General features: G+C 41.8%; 1 protein-coding gene across 2 annotated transcripts in view; it reads left to right on the top strand.

Moving 5' to 3' along the window:
- sorcs2 (sortilin-related VPS10 domain containing receptor 2) overlaps window positions 1-21,054 on the top strand; it is a 526,743-nt gene that overhangs the window by 58,573 nt on the left and 447,116 nt on the right. The gene's annotated exons all lie outside the window — the stretch shown is intronic.

Below are 21,054 nucleotides of genomic sequence, written 5' to 3'. Positions count from 1 at the left end.
AGCTAATTAAAAAAAACTGAAATTCCTTACAACCTTGCTTCTCATAGCCATTCATCCCCACTGAAATGAATGGACATACTGTTCCAGTTCCAGGTTAAAGCCAGGTTCGGTGTGTAGACTCTCAAGACTAAGGACTGGGTTTTGCAGCAAGCTTGCACTCTTTGCTCGACGCCCATGTAAAATACAAAGTTGGTTTGCAGTCAGTAAAACCCTGATGAAGAGCAGCCAACTAGTTCAGGACTTGACATTCACATGGGAGATGTTAACTTTCTGACAGTTACAGGGTGGTAGGGAAATGCAGAAGGGTTGGCTGGAATTACTGACAGTTCCTTGTGAGTTCTGGCTCATAAACATGGATCTGGAGCTAATTAAACTTGTTGTCCAGAAGTGAAGTTTTTATTCACTCAGAAGTGATGTTTGTTTGCCTCTTGTTGTATTGGCATTGGTTTTTGAATGATTTCTACAGCCACTTCTCAGTGTTTGTTTAGGAATGCTTCCCGAATTTCAAATTTGCTAGTAGCAAAAAAACAAGTACAGAAAGCTCTTGCTAGCTTTGAGTTGCAGTATATTTTAACCTATGTATTCAGTCACTGAAAGAAAGTTTCAAGTTTCAGTTCTGTGTAAAGCGATAAAGGGTTTGTAAGTAGTGAAATATCAGCTATTCTGACATCAGATGCAAGTGTTTTCAGAGCAGCTAATGGATGGGGTCATCCTGTGGCCATCTAGACCACATTTTCTATAGTGAAAGACACCACGCTACAGATGGTATAGTTCCATCATCTGCAGTGGATTGAACATTTGGGAATCGAGTGTCAGCACAGGCAACGAAGATTGTGAGAAAACTCACCTGTTTGTGCCACCCCTTCAAGGGCTTTGAGCCTCATTTTGATAGATTTTGTTGCTGTGGGGTAAACTACTTTCACTGCACAAGTGATAATCAGATGGAGTGCATTGTCCCCCATTGAAGACAATGATAATCTGCTGGTTCAACAATCAATAGTATGAAAATGATTTCGACTTCTACAATAGCTGGGCAGTGGGCATAGATCTCCCCAACAGCCAACTGTAAACGTGAATGGGGTTGCCCTTCATTGACATACATTTTTTTGGAATTATCTGATGGAAGAGATGTAACTGAACATTGTTGTATTTTCATTGATTATAACAGACCTGCATATTAACAGTCCAAATTTGCAAACCAGAGATTAAGCTATCATCGGTACTGTTTAAAGAAAGCTCCTTTGTTGTTCAGACAGTAAAAGCATTGCCCAGTGCTCTACTACATTTTACACACAAGGAATATTCCACAGTTGACTCTCATTGTGTTTACACTTTGCTGTGCTTTTCTCAACCAGAGCAGCAGTAAAGGTGAGAGTTGGCCTCCAGTGTGATTTCAAATATCAAAATAGTGTAGCTGCCCAGCACTATTTCCACAAACCTCACAATTTGTGTCTCAAGTTTCCTCAGTTTTATTAAAGCTTAATTTAACTATCAAGTTTCATATCAAATTAACAGCTGTAAATTTTGGATTGACATAGTCTGACATTTAGACATCTTCATTGTGGTAACTAAATAGCCAGAATCCCATTGGACTGGGGAGAATTCAGAATTAGATCTGCAGGCTTTCACTTTGCCATCTACTTGTTCTACCATATGACATTTTTGTTGACTGAGTGTAGCAGCTAAGTAACCCTTCGTAGTTAGGATGAGACTTACAACTCCGCTACCTTTGGGCCAGCAGTGAAGTAGGGGCTGAGATTGGACCTTAAAGCATCCATTTGCTCTGCAGGAAACTGGGACACAGCAGTGTAAATTAGGAGACCAATCTTCTTTATTTGAACAGTGCTGTAAACATGTTGAATCCCAAATTTTGTTGGTCCAAGCATTGAATAGGTGTACCTGTTATCAGCCTAAACATTTGTGCCTTAAATATGCCAACAGTAAGTAGTAAATAAAAATATGTAGGCTTTATAAACAGTATGGAGACCAGCAGAAGTAGTCACTCAACCCCATGTAATAAACCTGCCTGTTCCTTGAGGTATATTGATCAGCCTGCAGAGTAGTTTGAGCCTTTGCTGTTTTATTTGATTTTATATAAAACTGTGTGGGTGCTTTTCAAATATGAGTTACTGGTCAAGGCATACTGGACATCTTAATTCAAGCTGAATGTTTTTCACATGATTTTGGAATCTAATTGCAATTTATTGCTCTTCTCTCTCTCTAGTTTAGTGTTGCTGTTGAAATTTGTGCTGTTTTTTTTTAAATTATATGTTACTGTCATCTGATTATTTTGTTTATTCAAGGATTTTCTTGTTCTCCTTCAGATTTTATTTTTATTGAGATTTAAATATGGTGTGATGACCAAAGAATGTGTGTCTCTTGGGACATGTTGTAGATATTGTCCTCAATTCTTTAAACAAAAGCAAATGCTGGAAACAGTAGCTTGGGCAGCATTTGTGGAGAGTGGAGTTAATGTTTCAGTGTTAACCAGAATTCGACATGGAAGTTAGATTTGTTTCAAGATGTGGTTCTGAAGACAATGATACGAAGATGGGTGGAAGGACAAGTTGTGATGACGTGTAAATAGATGGAAGGGCTATATGTGATGAATATTTCATAACTCTGCAACGGGAGATAGATTGAGTGGGTGGAAAAACTGGCAAATAGAGTTTATTGTGGAAAAATGTGAGGTTATCCACTTCAGTAAGAAGAATCAAAATGATTATTGATATCTAAATGGAAAGAGACTATAAATGAGTGAAATGTGGAGGCACTGAGGTATTCTTAAAAATTAGTGGGCAGATGTAACAAATGGTTAAGAGAGCAAATAGCATATTGTCCTTCATTGCAAAGACATTGGAGCTTAGAAATAGGGAAATTTTGTTACAATTGTACATTGTGGGAGGGGGAGAAGAGGGAACGTCTGTGGTGGGTGGGGTCTTTGATTATGCTGGCTGCTTTTCCGAGGCAGCAAGGTGCAGACACAGTTCATGGAAGGGAAGATGGTTTCCGTGATGTGCGGAGCTGTGCCCACAATTCTTTGCAGTTTCTTGCAGTCTCGGGCAGAGCAGTCGCCATATCAAGCTGTGATGCATTTGGATAAGATGCATTCTACAGTGCATCGATAAAAATTGGTGAGGGTCAAAGGAGATGTGCCAAATTTCTTTGCCACCTGAGGAAGTAGCTGTTGGCATTTATGGCAAAATTCCATTCTTGGTTTCTGGAATCTGCAGAAGTCCCTCTGAAATTTTTAATAGCATCCCTAGAGATCTACTGGGGTGAAATTGGGCAGTGTTTCTATTTTAGGTAATGCATTGCCACTTGATGCTCAAAAATAGGGTTCAAAATGCACAAATAAATGAGGCGAGTAATACAGTTGATGGGAAATGCCATTTGGAAATGAATTCACCTACCGTGACACTTTGAGTAAGGTTCTATTCTATATTCTCAGACCCATATACTTCTATCATCTGTGCATTTTTCTGCGTTGGGGGGCAGTCTCTAGCCACTCTGCTGATACCAGATGCCCTCTCTGCCACTTCCTCCAAGTTCTCACTGTCTCCTATGTTCAGCTGTTGCTTAAGCTATCATAGCACCGAGTCACTTTTCAGCAAACTTGCTCTGCTTCTTGCGGCCATTGTGAACGTCCACTTTAAGAGTTGCAGGCAGACATAATGTATCATTATTTCTTTGCTTCTACTGATGCATACGGCCAATGTACAGTATGGCTAACACAGCCTGCAGGGAGTGATTGTGGGAATCTGGCAGCACCAATTTTTCATGCTACCTGGAAAGCAATGAATGAGTCAGCGAAATGACACACTGCAATTCCTATACCCATTTTTCGGGGTTATCCATTTTAAACCCATCTTTGATGCATCAGGTAAAAGTCACCAGGTGCTTTTTCTCTTCAGGTGGACTATAAAGAGCTGCATTCTTTCTCAGCTTTCCTGTTGGACAGATGCAAAAATGTAAACAGCACCTTTTAATTGAAATGCTGGCATTGATTGTCACCTGGAAGTGTCACGTCCCAGTTTAGTACTGATTGGCTGCTTGTGGCCAGGGGTCAACAAGGAGGACAATGCCAATGAATCTGTCTGCTCTGCAGATGCAGCTGTCAATCATGTCACTAGTCAAGTTGAATCTTTAAGATATGTAAAGGTGGCATAAGGTTGCAGAAAAATGACAAACTCTTTTGAAGTTATATTAAAAGTGAAGACCATTTCATTTGAAGGCCAAATGGTAACCAGTATTTGAAATATCTGGATTGCTTGCAGCTCCCATTTGATTTGTCTGTGATAAGTAGAAACAAAGCCCCAATTTTAATTGAGGATGTGGAGCAAATGCAAGACCAAGAAGGTGAGCCTGCACATTAAAGGAAACCAGTCCGTTTTATGACCTGGACTTCATTTATGGCGGCTCTGAATCCCCCACCCCACCACTGTCCTCAACCCAACTGAATCTCCAATTGTCCCCATGCACCCCGCTAGAGAACTCCTTGACTTTATGGTCCCGAACAATAACCAGGATGATTCTTTTTTTTTTGTTGATGTTGATTGGATGATAAATATTACCCAGGAACCTCACTCCCGTTTGAAAATAGTGCTGTGGAACTTTCCTTGCTCACACCAAAAGGCTTGGTAGAGTGAGGCTTGGAAATACTGCCCACTGTCTAGGACTGCTAATGAGTGCCAAGCATTACTTCAGGCTCCACATTTGAACTGTCTTTGTTAAAACCAAGGAGCTGTGTGTTTTAGGCAAATGCTGCTGGCCATTTGTCATCTTCTCTTTAAATGTTCTGTCAGGGTCATGACTTGCTTCCACTCCATTTCTGTGGGTTCTGAAGCAGCTGAAGAGGTCGATGTGAAATTTGCAGACTCCTCCACAGGTGATAGGAGATGAATGAAAGGATGGGTGAGTGGTAGTTTGGGAGGTAGTGCACTCCTTCAGTTGTTTAAACTGGGTGTCTATGTACTTCTGATTCATGAGTTTCTTAACACCATTATGAATGCTCCTCCTTTATTTTGAGGAGAGGTGTTGTATTTTTTTCAAGGAAGCTCATCCTTGAATTGTATCCTTTGTCCACTTCTTGCCATGACAAAGCTTGTAATATTGTGTTTGATCTGGAAATCTCAGGTCAAGCATCTGAATGGTGTGGTCTGCTCAATGGAACCAACTGAGTTTAATTAGAATATCAGTGTTGGCCGAGGAAAGGATACTAACATTGGTTCACTTATCTTGCCAGGATCTTAGAGGATTTTGTCAAGACTATGTTGCTGGTGTTATCTTTCCAGTGCTTTGAGATGTCTGCTGTACCTAGACCAATTCATATATCATCACTGTATGATGGAATAACAAATGTCTTGTAAATTTTTTGCAAATTAATATTTTAAAAGATGATTTACTTATGGCTGCATGCAAAATACTATTTTACAGCAGAAATTGAAGCACAGAGACACAAATAATCAATGCATTGCAGCAAGAATAATACAAAGTTCATATTAACTCTGGAGACGTACTGAAACTTCCCAAAGCTGCTTCTGCTTTTGATAGTTAACAGCAAAGAGCTGATGAACATTTTGGGCAACTTGAATCACCTGCTTGCCTTATTAACTTCTGTAGGACACATATTATAGGTCAGATATTGCTTTCAGTTGATCCCTGGACCTTCTAGATCCTTTAGGCTCTACTTGTCATTTTGTTCAGTGTCAGACAATGTAAAATATTTGGATTTTTTTTTCTTTTCCCTGGTCTCTTGGAATGTGCATCAACTGATTGAAATTATGGCATTTTGGTCTTGATATAATCAAAAATAATCTTTTTTTTCTTACATATTGTACATATTCTTACATATTGTTTGTTTAACAAGTAAGAATGTATATAGTTAACTTGAAATGATATAGAAAGGTTTTCTTTCGAATCAGGCCCAACTTTCTGGATCTGGAGATGATTCACACAGTAGATGCATATAGTGTGCCTGTGCAATACTACTTAGTTTCAATCGCAATTTGTTATGTGCATGTCAGCATATTTTGCATTCCCAACTGACTTGCAAATTCTTTCAAAGCTTTGTATGGCTATTGCTCATACTGAAGAAGTCTAGCTTTGGTTCCAACTTCAGTCAGTGGATCTAGAAAATATGCTGGGCACCTTCTCATAATTTATTGCAAAGGAACTTGTTCTTAGCTACACTAAGGAGAAATATAAGGAAATGTTCTTTGATATTTCTTTTGCTTTTAAATAAAATGTCAGGAAATATTAACAAACATGGCAATGAATGCATATCATAGGGTAATTCAGGTTTGAGAAATCCTCACGCCCAGGCATACACCTTAACATTTCATTCTCTCCAGCACCGGTGCATAGTGGTTGCAGTTTGTACCATCTACAAAATGCAATGCATTTACTCACCCAGGTTACTCAAAGAGCACCTCCTAAACCCATGACCTCCACCACTAAGAAGGACAAGGGGAACAAGCACATGGGAACACCACCACCTGCAGATTCCTCTCAAAGTCACACACCATTATGACTTGGAAGTATTTGGCCAGTCTTTCATTATCATTAAATTTAAATCCTGGAACACCCTGCCTCGCAACACTGAGTACTTTGACCAGAAGGACTGCAGTGGTTCAAGAAGTTGGCTTACCACCACCTTCTGGGGGACGTTTTGTGATGCTCAGATCCTGAAAATAAGTAAATGAAAGAGACATGAGAAAATGAAGTAATGGTGTGCTGAGATTAAAAAAAAGCAAATTACAAGATTGCAAGTTTATGTTCAGGTTTTACCCGGCACCAATTAAGCTACATTAAAAGTATGATAATCCACTGTCCATTCGGAAATACTGATGGTTTGGAATCTGGCACACCAGGTAATGTTAATCACTCTCATTTACAACTAGCCAGGGCCTTTTTTCCCCACACTTCCCTTCCACTCACCTGACTCCAGTTCCTGCACTCCCCTGTATTCACCATGGCTTTGTGCTCCCTTCTGACTTGCTGGGGTCCCATGCACTCTTCTGTGCTCTCTTTCAAATGACTAGGGTCCCATTTCCCACATGTCTCTTAATTTTTCTAAAAAAAAGGTGAATTGAAAATGGGTTGGGGTAATAAAATGAATAACATCCAACAGTCTGGAAAAATTGTTAATCTGGCACCAGCAATCCCGAGCATGTGGGATCAGTGGAGTTTTACCAAATAGTGTTTAGAAGGAGACACATATGTTTAAAGAGAATGCAGAGATGAACAACAAATGTAAATGAAATAAACTCTGCCACAATCTAGACAAAGGTGGAAAATTACTATTATTCCTCTGCTCAATATAAAATAGCGATAAACTCAACAACTACAGGTTAGTCAGCCTAATATCGATAATGGGGGAATGTTTCAGAGAAAGCAATTTGAGGTAAAGCTGACAACCCCTATGAATTGTTAAAGTTAGATTGTTGGACTAATTTGAAGACTTCGAAGTGAGAAGAGAGTGTCATAGGTAGTGTGGTTGATTTTTGTAGGTAGCATTATTTTTAAACGCTCTTTGATTAAGTTTGCAGGGCAGGGATTCAGGTTCTTGGACATTGGATCTCTTCTGGTGACCTGTACAAGAGGGACGGGTTGCTCTTGAACTCGGGAGGGACCAATATCCTTACAGAGAAACTTGCTAGCACTACATGGGAGGGTTGGCAGGAGGATGGGACTCTGAGCAGGAGCAAGTCATGGAATAAAGCAGTAGCCAGTGAGAGCAAGTTTAGTAATTAGGATAGCCAGGGGCACAGTAACAGCAGGGAAAAGAATACTCAGTTAAACTGCATCTATTTCAGTGCACGAGGCTTAACAAGTAAGGTGGATGAACTCAGAGCATGGATTGGCTCTGAGAATTGGGATGTTATAGCCATAACTGAAACATGGTTGAGAGAAGGACAGGACTGGCAGCTCAATATTCCAGGATACAGATGCTACAGGCGTGACAGAGGTACTGGTAAGCAAGGAGGTGTTGCTCTTTTGATAAGGGAGGATGTAACAGCAGTACATAAAGATGACTTTCTTGGGGGATTGTCCAGTGAGGCCATATGTGTAGAACTTAGAAATAAGAAGGGGAGGGTCACTGTAGTGGGGCTGTATTATAGACACCTCCCCTCTTTCCCCCCCCCCCCCCCCCCCCCCAGTAGTCAGCAGGAACTTGAGGAGTAGGTGTGTAGAGAAATTGCTCATAGTTGTAAGAATAATAGGGTTATATTAGTGGGATATTTTACTTTCTCCAGTATTGACTGGACTAATCAAAGTATTAAGGGCCTGGACGGGGTGGAATTCGTGAAATGTGTCTAGGAAAGTTTCTTGAGTCAATATATAGAGGGCCCTACTTGGGAGGGTGCAATACTGGACCTTCTCTTAGGGAAAGAGACAGGGCAGGTAACTGAAGTGGCAGTCAGGAACCACTTTGTCTCCAGTGACCATAATTCTATTAGTTTTAAGACAATGATGGAAAAGGATAGGACAGGTCCACAGGTTAGGGTCCTAAACTGGAGCAGGGCTAATTTTGGGGGGAATTAGGCAGGATCTAGCAGAGGTCAACTGGGTGAGCCCCTTTGAAGGGAAAGGAATGAATAGCAAGTGGGAGCTTTTTAAGAGTATGATATCAAGAGTCCAGGAGCAGCATGTTCCTGTCAGGGTGAAGGGTAAACTTGGCAAGTTTAGGGAACCCTGGTTGAGGAGAGATTTTGAGGCTCTGGTCAGGAAAAAGAAGGAAGCATACATTGGGTTTAGGAGGTCAGGGATGAGTGAATCCCTTGATGATTATAAAAAGATTAAGAATACATTTGAGGGAAATCAGGAGGGCAAAGAGAGGGTATCAGATTGATCTGGCAGGTAGGGTTAAGTAAAATCCCCAGAGATTCTATAGCCATATTGAGTAAAAGGGTGGCTAGGGAGAGAGTAGGTTCCCTTAGAGATCGGCAGGGCTGCCTATGTCTCAAGCCACAGGAGGTGGCTGGGATTTTTAATGAATATTTCTCCTCAGTATTTACTGAAGAGAAAGTCATGGTTGCTTAAGAGATAAGGGAAACTAGTGGAGATGTTTTGGAGGACATTCATATTACCAGGGAGGAGGTATTTGCAGCTTGAAGGCGCATTAAAGTGGATAAATCGCCAGGGCCTGACCGAGTGCATCCTTGGACTTTGTGGGAAGCTAGAAGAGAAATTGCAGAGGCCCTTGTGGAGATATTTGCTTCATCGTTAGCCACTGGTGAAATTCCCGAAGACTGGAAGGTGGCTAATGTTGTTCCATTGTTTAAGAAGGACAAGTAAGGGAACTACAGCTGGTCAGCCTGACATCAGTCGTGGGGAAGTTACTGGAGGGAATTCTGAGGGACAAGATCTACCAGCATTTGGGTAGACGGAGTCTGATTAGGAGGAGTCAGCATGGCTTTGTGCGTGGAAAGTCGTGCTTGACAAATTTTTTAGACTTTTTTGAAGAGGTAACCAAAAAGGTAGATGAGGGTAGGGCAGTGAATGTTGTCTATTTGGACTTTAGCAAGACCTTTGATAAGGTCCCACATGGTAGGTTGTCTGAAAGGTTAGGTCCCATGGAATCCAGGGAGAGCTAGTTAGGTGGATTCAAAATTGGCTCGGAGGTAGGAAGTAGAGGGTGGTGGTTGAAGGTTGTTCCTCAGAATGGAGGCCAGTGGCCAGTGGTATGTTGCAGGGGTTGGTGTTGAGACCCTTATTAATTGTTATTTATATAAATGATTTGAATACAAATGCACAAGGCTTGATTGGTAAGTTTGCGGATGACACAAAATTCGGAGGTATTGTTGATAGTGAAGAAGGTTTTCATACATTATAGGGGAAATCTTGATCAGTTAGGGAAATGGGCTGAGGAGTGGCAGATGGAGTTCAATACAGATAAAGAGTGAGGTGATGCATTTTGGAAAGTCAAACTGGCAAAGGACTTGTACTATGAATGGTAGGGCACTAGGGAGTGTAATGGAAAAGAGGGACCTAGGAGTACAAGTGCCTAGTTCGCTGAAAGCAGCATCACAGGTAGACAGACAGGATCGTGAAAAAGGCATTTAGCACGCTGGCCCTTTATCAGTCAGGGCATTGAGTGAAGGAGTTGGGATATCATGTTGCAGTTGTATAAGTTGTTGGTGAGGCCAAACTTGTGTACAGTTTTGGTTACCCTGTTATAGGAAAGATGTGGTTAAACTGGAAAGAGTTCAGAAAAGATTTACGAGGATGTTGCCAGGACAAGAGGGCCTGAAATATAGGGAGAGATTAGCCAGGCTAGGTCTTTATTTCTTGGAGCATAGAATGAGGGGTGATCTTATAGAGGTTTATAAAATCATAAGGGGCATAGATAAGGTGGATGGTAGAAGTCTTTGCCCCAGGGTAGGGGAGTCCAAAACTAGGGGGTATAGTTTTAGGGTGAGAGGAGAAAGATTTAAAAGGGGCCTGAGGGGCAACATTTTTACACGCAGAGGGAGGTGGGTATATGGAACGAGGTGCCAGAGGAAGTGGTTGAGGCAGGTACAGTAGTATCATTTAAGAAGCACTTGGATAGGTACGTAGAGGGGCATGGTTTAGAGGGATATGGGCCGAACGCAGGAAATTGGGACTAGATGGGTGGGCACCATGGTTGGCATGGACTGGTTAGGTCAAAGGGCCTGTATCTGTGCTGTATTGCTCTAGATTCTAAGTAATAAATAATAAATATTAGCAAAATTAATGTCTATGGGATTATTGGGCCGATTAAAGGGCAGGGACAAGCAGTGTGATACTGATTTGTCAGTTTTGCAGTGAATTGTAAATAGAAATGAATTGCATTGTGGTGCCCTTCCCCTCTCCCACAGGTTCACGTTAGGATCACTGCTCTTTGATGCATTTTTATAACCTGAACGAGGGTATGTAGGGTATGTAGGACAGTTGCAAAATCTACAGATGACTCAAAACTCAAATGTAGCAAATAATGAGGAGAAAAGAAACAGGCTTCAAGAGGACATATGCTGGTAAAATATGCAGAAGCATAGCTGAAAGAAGTTGATGCAGACTAGTGTGTGAAATGTTACATTTTGGTTGGAACAACAAGGAGATGAAAAATGAACTAAGTTTTAAAGAGTGTAGAGGAACACAGAGGCCAAGAGGTGTGTGTGCTCAAATTTCTGAAGCTAGCAAGATAAATTGAAGACACTGTTGAAGCATGTGGATCCTTGATTAATCTCTAGAGGCATAGAGCACAGAACAAGAAGTTGTGATGAATAGTTATAAATCACTGGGGTATTGAAGCCAATTCTGAGCTTCATACTTTAGGTAACAGGTCAAGGACATGGAGAGTTTAGAAGAGATGACAAAAATGGTACCAGGATGAGAGACCTTAATTGCATGGATATGGTAAAGAAGCTAAGATTAATTGTGCTTCAAACAGAGAAGGTTAAGGTAAATGTAATGTATCATGGAGAGTTTTGATTGAATAAACAAGGAAAAACAGTTTCCAGAGGCAGAAGGGTCAGGAACCAAAGGACACAGGGTTAAGGTGATTGCATGAGAACAATGGGAAGATGAGAAATGTTTTTATTGTAGCTGGTTCTGGAATGCCTGTTTGATAGGGCAGTGGGATGGGAACCAGATTCATTAATCTTTCAAAAGGGAACTGAAGAGGTACAGGGAAAGGGCATGGAATGGGACTGAATGGATGGGTCCTTCAAAGAGTTGGCAAAACTGGGCCAAATGGCTTTTCTACATTATAACCCCAGTAAAAAAAAAGTCATAAATTGAAATGTCTAGTCTACTAAACTAAACTTTCTACAAAAACTCAACTCTAATCTTCTCTACATTCCCCACTTCCTGATCGTAACTTGGTGTATCTCCACCCATCATCCTATCACCTCCTTCCACCATTGATTGATGTGCCTTCAGCTGGCTGGAAATTCTATTCCTTTCCATCTCTGCACCTCCCTTTTTGTTTTTTAGGTTGCTTTTATTAAACACTATTTTGGTCATATTTAATCTGTTTTTCTTTTGACCTATACCTTTTTAATTTGAGGAAGTATTTTCCTGCTGTAGCAGTGGTTATAACTGCATCTTTGATGTTGTGGGTGAGTGAGAATACAGGAGTAAAAGGAGGATCTTCAGTCTCATGATCCTATTGTGCTGTTCTTTTCCAGCATTGCTATCAGCATCTTACTTCCATTTAGACACCTCCGCTTCATTTTCTTTGGTGCTTTGCCTAATAAGATTCTGTGGCTTCTAGATTGAGTGTTTCAATCAACTTGATATTCCTTGACTTTTGGAGTCCTACAAATTATCCATTCCTCCTTCTACACCCATGATTTTCATTGCTAGAATGTTGGTAGTGATGTCTTCTGTTGCTTAAATATTAAGTTCTGGTATTACCTCACTTGTCTGCTTTAAGATCCTGCATAAAACCTAGGTCAGCTACTCTAATATGTGGCTCGTTGTCAAATTTTCTTTTAATAATGGTCATGTGCAATGCCTTTGTACCTTGAACTGTATGAAAGGCTTTGAATAAATAGAGTGAGTTCTAGATTTCCACCATTATTTTTATGATACTGGTTAAGATGGGGCTTCCTTGGCCCCTGAATTCTTTCAAGAGAAATAGCTTCTTGTTGTATACACCAAATCAAGTCCTTTTATCATTTTAAGCACAATTATGAACTTTGATAGGCTGTGTGACTTTTTGATGTTGCTTGATTTTTCTTCTTACATGGACAGACAACACATCCATGAGACAGATAATAAAATATATGACTGACTGCTGGTAATTATGTGATGGTATTTACTCAGATTCATGAGACAATTTCTGCCACGAGTTAGTTGGAGCCAGTCCTTTTAATGGCCATAGTTCATCATTCTGTGGAGTCATGTGCTCTGAAAGTCCCACTTGAGGTTACTCAGGATTTGTAGTGACTCTCCTATTTGGATTTTTTTTTGAATTAGATCTATGTTATATAATTTGTGGAAAATTGCTTGGTTTCTTGTCGCTGGCAGAAAAACAACTGAAATCTTTAATTGCTTACCTAATTTAACTATAGTTATGTGCTGCTTGAATTGCCTGCTCACTGGTATCTGAAAGTTGGGTACATATTGTTGAATTTCCTGCAGATTGCTGCCTTCATACAGAGCTAGACATATTATTAAGATTGTAAGGAAAAGACGAGGTGGGGTTGCCTGGGAGCTGCTATATCAGTTGTCGGGTTTCCTTGCCTGATTGATTGGGCTGTGTAACGGGTAAGGCAGTTAGTAAGGTGTTTCACTATGACTGTTTATGCTTCTGAGCGGGCAGTTGAAGAATAGAATAAAAGTGGCTCCTGGTCCTGCCACTTTACCACTGCTTTAATGTCTGTTCTGATTATTGAACAGACATGAATCCTAGAGGCCAATGCTCCCACTTCAAGCAAGCAGAAGCCTATGCATACGCAGTGGATGTCATTTATTCCCCAGGTGCCACTTTTGACTCTTCCAACTCTGACTGCTGCACGTTCCTTCTTTTGCCTGTCAACCAAGTGTGGTGCAAATTAGGAGCTGTCCATTTCCACAGATTCTTAAAGGGGCAGAGAATAGGGAGAAGTTGGTGGATTTTTTCCAGTCACTTTTTGGGCAGCTGCATGTGGGTTTTCTACAGCAGTGGATTTGAAAGCTTATGTAGTCCTGCAAGTTGTGCACTCGTGCTGTCCCCTGCCCCTCTGCCCCACGCAGCTGCTTTGTGTTGTCGCCACAGGAGAAAATAAAGTAGTTCTTTAAGCAGCTGCACCGTCCAATTTCCCATCTCCCAGGTTGGCAAGCTACTAGAATGTTTGATGCTGGCAGCTCATAGAGAGTATGAAAACAAGTACTGACCGCAGAAATTGTACTGGTTCCATGCCAATAACTTGGGTACCAACCATGCCCTGCCTGACTCTGGTGCCCTGTGGTCGGACAGATGGAAACTGCTCCCTTGAAGATGGCTACAATGAAGAGATTCTTTTCTGACAGATGTAGAGAGCTCTTCCACTTGAATCTGAAATCCATTTGGGCTCCTCAGTGGTAGAATCCTGAGATTGGATATATTCCATAAAACTTGATGCAGAATACGTAAAATGAATGAAAGTTCCAGGGTGGATTTATAGCAGAATTTTTTTTTACCAGCAAAGTGGTTTATTGTGAAGATTTGGAAATGGATCTTCCTCTTTTGTGAAACCATTGTAAGTAGTAAATTATTAAAAATATAAACTTAGAGTAGCTTATAAATTTGTGAAAATTGTTCAGCTTGCAGAACATAAAAGTGGTTATAGAAATGCATATCTTCAGAGCAGAAAATACAAAGAGCCAAGGTACATGTTTGTGAGCAAAGTGGAAGTATGTGAAATCGATGTGGAAAGAAAAACAGATAAGGAGGAATGGATGGAACGCGGTACGAGTTTGATGAAGCCAGTAGATATACTTTAAGATATGGATCTAATCCAATCCACTGGGGATGGAAGAAGGGATAAGGATTGGATTGCGATATAAGGAACATCATTGTAATAGAATATGTCTTAATTGTAGCTCGTACTAGCTTGACAGGCTGTACTTGAAAACAGAGGTTGTTTTTGTAAAAAAAATAATTATTTTTGTAGAAAGAAAAGAATACCCAGTTTTCCCAACCCAGACATGGCCTGATGCCCTAAAGCAATAATGTACTATCTTTGATGCCCTTGAGTCTTGACTTAAGTGATTGTATAGCATGATAATGACAATGATAAGGATTGAAGTAAAAGGTATGTAGGGAGAAAGTTACACAGAATAAGAGAGAACTGCTAAATGATTTAGCAAATGTTTAGCAACAGCTGCTGTTCACTAAGACAAATTAAAATGCATGCACTGTTTGCAAACTTCTGTCTAATGGTTTTCTTTGTTTTGAAAAGATGTGTAATACTCACAGAATCTTGCCAAAATTGTGTGTGTGAGGTTTTATATGTGGTAGTGGTTCAAATCAAATGCCTTTCCTTCTTTTGTGGCCCATAATAGTCAAAGATAGGAAAGAAAATCCTAGCCTATCGTAATGTATCAGGACCTTGTGTGAATATGCATGGTGTTATTGCAGATAGATCCCTCATTCCTCCTGTATTCATTAATCCTTTCAAACAATCAAGAGACTACCATAAACTGTGCACAGTTTATTTTGTTTAAATTATTTTTCTTGATTTGTCTTTTCTGGTGCTAGGATATAGTAACACAGGACATTACAGTACAATACAGGCCCTTCGGCCTACAATGTTGTGCGGACCTTTTAACCTATTCTAAGATCAATATAACCATTCCCTCCCACATACCTCTCCATTTTTCTATCATCCATGTGTCTAAGAGTCTCTTAAATGTCCCTAATGTGTCTGCCTCTACCAGCACACCTGGCAGTGTGTTCCATGCACTCACCACTCTATGTTTTAAAACAAAACTTACCTCTGATATCCCCCCTGTACTAAGGTGTCCCCAGTCACCTAAAAATTATGCCCCCTCATGTTAGCCATTTCAGCACTGGGAAAAAGTCTCTGACTGTCCACTCGATCTATGCCTCATCACCTTGTACACCTCTATCAGGTCACCTCTCATCCTTCCTTGCCCCAAAGAGAAAAGCCCTTGCTCGCTCAACCTATCCTCATAAGACATGCTCTCCAATCCAGGTAGCATCCTGGTAAATTTCTTCTGCACCCTTTCTAAAGCTTCCACATCCTTCTGTTATTGAGGCAACCAGAACTGAACACAGTATTCTAAGTGTGGTCTACCCGTGGTTTTATAGAGCTGAACATTACCTAACGGCTCTTGTACTCAATCTCCTGACTAATGAAGGCCAACACGCTATCAACTTGTGTGGCAACTTTGAGGGATCTATGGATGTGGACCCTTAGATCCCTCTGTTCCTCCACACTGCTAAGAATCCTGCGATTAACCCTGTCTTCTGCCTTCAAATTCAACCTTCCAAAGTGAATCACTTCACACTTTTCCGGGTTGAACTCCATCTGCCACTTCTCAGCCCAGCTTTGCAACCTATCAATGTCCCGTGATAACCCTCAACAACCTTTTACACTATCCACAACACCACCAACCTTTGTGTCATCTGCATACTTACTAACCCAACCTTCCAAATCCTCATCCAAGTCATTTATAAAAATCACAAAGAGCAGGGGTCCCAGAACAGATCCTTGAGGAACACCACTGGTCACCAATCTGCAGGCAGAATATGATCCATCTACAACCACCCTCTGCCTTCTATGAGCAAGCCAATTCCGAATCCACACAGCCAAGTTTCCCTGGATCCCATGCCTCCCGACCTTCTGAATGAACCTATCATGGGGAACCTTATCAAATGCCTTACTGAAGTCCTTGTACACCACACCCACTGCTCAACCCTCAAAGAATTCAATCAAGCTCATGAGGCACGATCTGCCCCTCACAAAGCCATGCTGATTATCCCTAATCAGACTATGCTTCTCCAAATGCTCATAAATCCTGTCCCTAAGAATCTTTTCCAATAATTTGCACACCACTGAAGTAAGACTCACAAGTCTATAATTCCCAGGGTTATCCCTACTCCCTTTCTTGAACAAAGGAATAACATTCGCCACCCTCCAATCACCTGGCACTACTTCTGCATCCGGTGAGGACACAAAGATTATCGCCAATGGCTCAGAAATCTCTTCCCTCACTTCCATTGATAACCTTGGATATATCCCATCCGGCTCTGGGAACTTATCTAAACTAATGTTTTTCAAAAGTTCCAGCACATCCTCCTCCTTAACATTGACATGTTTTAGCTTATCAGCCTGTTTTATGCTGTCCTCACAAACATCATTCTCTCTCACTGGTGAATACTGAAGCCAAGTATTCATTAAGCATCTCCCCTACCTCCTCCAACTCCAAGCACGTTTCCTCCTCTATCCCTAATTGGTCCTACCTTCAATCCAGTCATCCTCCTGTTCTTCACATACAAGTAGAACGCCTTGGGGTTCCTTCTCATGCTCCCTTCTAGCTCTTCTAAGTCCATTCTTAAACTCCTTCCTGGCTACCTTGTAACTCTCTAGAGCCCTGTCTGATCCTTGCTTCCGAAACCTGAAGTAAGTGGGATAAACCTATCCAGAACCCTATGCATGTGATCGCTAAACAATCTCCACATTTCCATTGTGCATTTCCCTGAGTACATCTGCTCCCAATTTACGCTCCGAAGTTCCTGCCTAATAGCATCATAATTTGCCCCTCCCCCAATTAAATATTTTAGCATACCATCTGCTCCTATTCCTCTCCAAGGCAAGGGTAAAAGTCAGGGAGCTGTGGTCACTGTCTCTGAAATGCTCACTCACAGAGAAATCTGACACCTGACCATGTTCATTGCCTAGTACCAGATCCAGAATGGCCTCTCCTCTAGTCTGCCTGGACACACCTAACAAATTCTGCCCTATCCAAACCTTTTGCACTAAGGAGGTGTCAAGCAATATTAGGGAAGTTGAAATCACCGATAACGACAACCCCATTATGTTTGCACCTTTCCAAAATCTGCCTCCCAATCTGTTCCTCAGTGTCTCTGTTCTATTGGGGGGGGGGGGGGGGGAGTTCTTTGGAATACTCCCAGTAGAGTGATTGCACCCTTCCTGTTTCTGACCTCCACCCACACTGACTCAGTAGGTGATCCCTCCAGGACACCTTCCCTTTCTGCAGCTGTGATACTATCCCTGATTAGCAATGTCACCCCCCCACCCCACACCTGCCCATCCACCTACCCCACCTCATTTACCTCCCTCGCCGTCTTTGAAACATCTAAACCTTGGAACATCCAGCAGCCATGTCCTGCCCTTGTGACAGCCAAGTCTCTGTAATGGCCACAACATCGTAGTTCCACATACTAACCCATGCTCCCGGTTCATCATCCTTGTTCCTGATATTTCTTGCATTAAAATAGACACACTTCAGCCCATCCAACTGACTGCAATTTTGCCCTGTCAACTGCCTATCCATCCTCACAGTCTCTCTGCATACCAACTGCCCCATCCTCTGTCCTATTACTCGGGTTCCCATCCCCCGCCAAATTAGTTTAAACTCTCCGCAACAGCTCTCGCAAACCTGCCTGCAAGAATATTGGTCCCTGTGCAGTTCAGGTGTAACCCGTCCCTTTTGTACAGGTCGTACCTTCCCTAGAAGAGATCCCAATGATCCACAAATCTGAAACCCTGCCCCCTGCACCAATTTCTCAGCCACACATTCACCTGCCAAATTAACCTATTCTTACCCTCACTGGCGTGACACAGGCAGCAATCCAGAGATTACTACCCTTGGGGTCCTGCTTTTCAGCTTCCTACCTAGTTCCCCATATTCATTCTTCAGCACTTCATCCTTTTTCCTACCTATGTCGTTGGTACCAATGTGTACCACGACTTCTGGCTGCTCACCCTCTCCCTTTCGAATGCTGTGGACCTGATCTGAGATGTCCCTGTCCCTGACCCTGGCACCTGGGAGGCAACATACCATCCGGGAGTCGCTTTCACCTCCGCAGAGTCTCCTATCTGCTCCCCTAACCATGGAGTCCCCTATCACTATTGCTCTCCTCTTCTCCCCCCCTTCCTTTCTGAGCCACAGAGCCAGACAGTGCCAGTGACCTGACTGCTGCAGCTTTCCCCTGATAGGTCATCCCCTCCAACAGTATCCAAAGTATCCTGTTATTGAGGAGAACGGCCACGGGAACTCTGCACTATCTGCTTATTCCTTCCCCTCTCCTGACAGTCACCCAGCTATCTGCTTCCTGCAACTTAGGTGTGGCTATCTCCCTGTAGCTTTTATCTATCACTTCTTCATTCTTCCATATGAGCTGAAGGTCATCCAGTTGCAGCTCCAGTTCCCTGACACGATCTGTAAGGAGCTGCAGCTGGATGCACCTCGCATCCCATTGATATAGTCAATGGCTGTGTCCAATGCTGTGTCCACATCATCATCAGTAGGCAGTGACCTGTTCAGTGATGTGGATATAAGAGCTGAAACTAATCATGTCCTCCAGAATTGTGGCAGGTGTCACCTTACTGTGGAAGAGCTTGGTAACCTGTTTGTCTTCTCCCTTACTTGGGGCAGATAAGAGTTATTGCAGGCACTTTTCTTTAAGACACCTAATTTGACATAAAGGAAGGAGGAAACATACCAAGTTTCCTGGTCTGTATGGCTCAGCCTCCACATCGATTTAAGGTGTATTACAAACTGCTTATTGGCTGCTGCCTGTGTTGTACTATGGCTAGAGTTAAATGTTTTATGCAATGAGCAGTGCTTTAATTTGCCATGTAATGGGCACTTCTTCCTGTTTATAAGTTGTGGTATTGAGTGGTCTCCTGAGCCTGCCTGAAATACTTTATATTGTGACAACCTCTTTCAATAGTTTTCCACACCACCCACCCCTCCCCGACTCTAATTTGTGTTTATCATGTCCCATCCACCATTCCCGTTGAACTCAAAGCAGCACCTGATGTAAAACTGGTGTGCAAGTGAATCTGTGGCACACATTAACCTTCATTGCCAAATCCCATTGGCATGGCTGAAGGTAAAATGTTGAACCTCGGGGGGAGGGTATAGCGAGAAAGGCAATGTGAGAAAGCAATGAGAATGGTGTTTAATGACTAAACACTGCCAATGTTAAGTCTCCTGTGCGGTATTACTGAAATAAATTGTCGATGTTTTATATTTGAAAATGGCTTATCGCCATGGCAAAATATTTTTGTCAAGTTTGTGTACAAGTAGGTACACTATGCTGTCATTGAAGCAATCATTATGGCTTTGCAAACTGCACCAGCTGTTGGTGCAAACAATTTTGGTAAATACTGGTGACTCTGTGAGGTAATCCATTGAAAAGGCTTGGCTGAACACAGCAGTCAGGTCCTGAAGCTGACCACAGTTGGTACTGATCTCAGCTTGGTGGCAGCAGTGTTACTGAAATTTAGCTCACAGGTCTGGTTTACAAGGAGAAAATCTCTCTCATTTCTCACTTCCGCTTGCATTCTATACACTGTTTGAATCAATGTCAAGTGAGATCAGGATTGCGCTCAGACACAGTGCAGTTGCGCTGGGGTTAAGCAGCCTGCCAGCCCTCGCATATGAAAGATTTAACTGGGAGTAAGGTAAAGAGCAAAAGATCCACATTTATGTAATATTCCAATATGCATAATAACCTTTGACGAGTTGAGGTCTAGGATAGACTAGCCATGATCATAATGAAGAGTGAGGCAGGCTTGAGGGGTCAGGTTGCCTACTCCTGTTGCTACTTTTCCCTGTTCTTCTTGTGTTTCTTGTACTTAATGGGCAAGGTATGTTTCATGGGTAGACACAACATGCTTGTTGGAAGGTTCCACAGACAATAATGAGAGGTATAGATCGTTAATCTGTTTGTGTAATACTGGTCGAGTGAGTATTGTCAGACAAGATGAGGGATGAATCCTCTGCTGTTACTGTGGAGTCCTTACACACACCAGATCAAGGAATGTTTTATCTTGAGTGTAACAAGAATCCCACTGCACTTCCCCAATTAGCATTTTGGAAAAATGGAGGAGTGACTGTCCTGAAGAAATACCTGTTCATGGCTAATTTTAGGACCAGAACCAATCTTGCAGCACCAGTGCTCTGAATGTCAGGTTTTGGGATGGGCAAAGTACGCTGATTGAAAGGTTGCACTGAGTGATGTGTTACAGCAAATTTAACATTAGCAAGGAAAAAGTTAGAGTTTTTTTTTAAGGAAGCTTTTATCCTGCAGTTGATGGCTGGAATAAGGGGTTCTTTGCTGTAGAAGCAGAGTGAATAGATTATTTTCTTAGGGGATTAAGTATACTCGATATTATTTTGGGCCAGCAGGTTACTAAATCTTCGAGGTAATTAGAGCATCGCAGTCAACTTGTTAACTCTTTCTTTATCCGATGGGTTCACAAATTACACTTCTAACAAAGTCACTGAATAGCAGGGAGGACTGGAATCCTTCAATCCTTGGTTGTCTTTGCGTGCTTGACTTAACAGGCAATTTTGTCACATGCAGTGTTATTTGAATATGTCAAATCTAATATTCTTTAA

Source organism: Pristis pectinata, chromosome 2 (assembly GCF_009764475.1).
Source record: "Pristis pectinata isolate sPriPec2 chromosome 2, sPriPec2.1.pri, whole genome shotgun sequence".
NCBI lineage: Eukaryota > Metazoa > Chordata > Chondrichthyes > Rhinopristiformes > Pristidae > Pristis > Pristis pectinata.
Note: the sequence above shows the minus strand (reverse complement) of the source record. Positions and strands in the feature narration are given on the sequence as shown.